At 43.4% G+C, this 2435-nt stretch overlaps 1 long non-coding RNA gene across 2 annotated transcripts; it reads left to right on the forward strand.

The window, feature by feature from the left end:
- Nucleotides 1–275: 275 nt before the first annotated feature.
- On the forward strand, nucleotides 276–1533 carry LOC106814412. 2 transcript variants are annotated; one of them, XR_001394602.1, is made up of 2 exons: nucleotides 276–756; nucleotides 819–1533. It is a non-coding gene; the product is annotated as an uncharacterized LOC106814412 (long non-coding RNA). The 2 variants fall into 2 exon arrangements; XR_001394603.1 differs by having other exon boundaries at nucleotides 850–1533.
- The last annotated feature ends 902 nt before the right edge of the window (nucleotides 1534–2435 follow it).

Here is a 2435-nt window from a genome sequence, read left to right on the forward strand (position 1 = left end):
GAAGAGAGAGAGAGAGAGAGGGGGACAACGAGAGGAAGAGAGAGGGGCAGAGAGAGAAAGAGAGAGAGTGGTTGAGAGAGAAAGAGAGAGAAAGAGAGAGGAAAAAGGCAAATGGGAAATGCGTATGTCGTTGCGGGGTATGCACTCCGCCAGTGCCTTGTCCTAGTTATATATATAAAATGTAACACGTCGTTGGCTTTGTCCGAATACGAGCACGACTTCTCGCCAAAGCTGTCAACATCATTTGTTCGCGGTTTCTTTACCGCTGATGATCATAACTCCATGTGTCGCATGCTCCTGTGTTATCAGCATTCTATGTACAACTCTGCTATCATCGTGCTTGTATGGTGTGTGTTGTCCGCACATGAATGTTTGATCCCGACCGCGAAAGTATGTGAACTAACGAGAACCAGAACAGCTGACAAATACAACAAGATTAGGATTCCAAGTACACAAATTCTCATTTATTTTACAAAAAAAAGTTATTTAACAAAAATCTACATTGAACAATAAATCGTCTTGTTATTATACCAACAAAATTATTAATCATGAAATTATTATTTCGTATTTTGATTTTGTTATTTATAATTTTATCATCATTATTTACAAGCTGGCAGCTCTGTGGTGGACACCAGGGGGCGGCGGCTCTGCGGCAGGCACCAGCCGGCGACGCCTCTGCGGTGGTGGGCACCAGGCGGCGACGGCTCTGCGCTGGTGGACACCAGGCGGCGACGCCTCTGCGGTGGTGGACACCAGGTGGCGACAGCTCTGCGGTGGTGGGCACCAGGCGGCGATAGCTCTGCGGTGGTGGACACCAGGCGGCGACGACTCTGCGGTGATGGGCACCAGGTGGCGACGGTGTAGGCTGCTTTGTGGCGGCGGCGGTGTGGGCTGCTCTGTGAGGTGGAGGTCGTCCGTCGGTGGATCACAGAATCTGCGCTCTCCTGCAGGGTGTGCCCTGAAAACTGGCGACGTGCACGAAAAAAAAAGACAAAAGGACCAAAGACGACAGAAGGACAGACAAACTTTCACTCGCAACTATTACACACTGCGTTCTCATGTGAGCGTACGTTCGTGAGGCTTGCTATATGCAGTTTAATAAGACCATAGCGATATATATTTCCTACCCAGACCTAGCCGCCCGGCTGTCCAAATATTCGTTAATAATTTCGATATTGTCTATGTGACAATACGCCCGAAATCTGTCCATGTTTTTTGTGACCGAGTACGGTGGTAAGTATTTGTCAAAGAACCCATGATTGATATGAAAACCTAGAGAACCTTGTCATTTGATCCAAGCAAAAGAGTTTCGATATGTTGGCTGCAAAATGCGTCTGTATATGTTTTGACATCACCGAAAAGCTGGCTATCATTGTAATGACAGAACAACCCCATGTTGTACTGCCAGGACAGCCATAGAGAAATTTGAAGTCCTAAAAATGCGTTTTCGTTATTGAAGTCAATTCCGCGCTTTGAAACATTTATTCAACTATCCCTTCAGGATGCCAGAGTTTACAGTATCTGGCTTTCAGACAAGAGTACAGATGACAGTCCTAGTTGTCACGTTCGTCAATGTGTTAGACTACAACTAAAGATCTATGCACACATGCNAATGTGTTAGACTACAACTAAAGATCTATGAACACATGCACACACACACACACACCCGCAGCCCACCCCCAACACGCGACCATATAAAACACACAATCGATACGTACATGCCAACATGTGACGTTTGTATTAATAACAATAGCTGGCTAACGCTCCATTAGGAGTGTTACCAACTTTGATATCATTAATTATTAATGATTAATGATTGATAACCCTAACCCTAACCCTAACCCTAACCTTAATGACATTAAACCACAAACTAATATATGACCATGACCATATACATATATATATACCATTATGACCATTAATGACCGAACATTAAAGTTGCGCGCGAACACTCCTAAATGCGAGCAGCACCCAATAGGTAAAACGAGAAAGAAATGACATTTCGAATATACAGTGCCAAAAAACATTACCAGAACCTTAATTATACATGAAACATAGCGTGACACTCTTTATGAATAAGGATGAATAGTACAACAATACGTACCATAGAGATGCTCAGTGCCAAAACAAGCCGGGCATTGCAATGATATCCGAATATCTGCAGCGTCACCACGCTTTCGACGAACAAACAATGTCGCGTAAATATGTTCATGCATAAACAATTTTACATGCTCTCACTTAATCTGCTGATATTATATATTATAACTATATCTTATATATATATATATCACTGTCATGCTATTTCATCAAACTGTTTGTTGTTTCATGATGCAAAATGAGAATGGTGTAAAGTAAGCTGCATTCTTCTAATTCTAACCATTCTAAATGTTACAGGCACCTGACACCGGCGGCGGAGGGTTGGGACCTGTCGCAAG

This window comes from Priapulus caudatus, unplaced genomic scaffold (genome assembly GCF_000485595.1).
Source record: "Priapulus caudatus unplaced genomic scaffold, Priapulus_caudatus-5.0.1 Scaffold921, whole genome shotgun sequence".
In the NCBI taxonomy this organism is placed as follows: domain Eukaryota; kingdom Metazoa; phylum Priapulida; class Priapulimorpha; order Priapulimorphida; family Priapulidae; genus Priapulus; species Priapulus caudatus.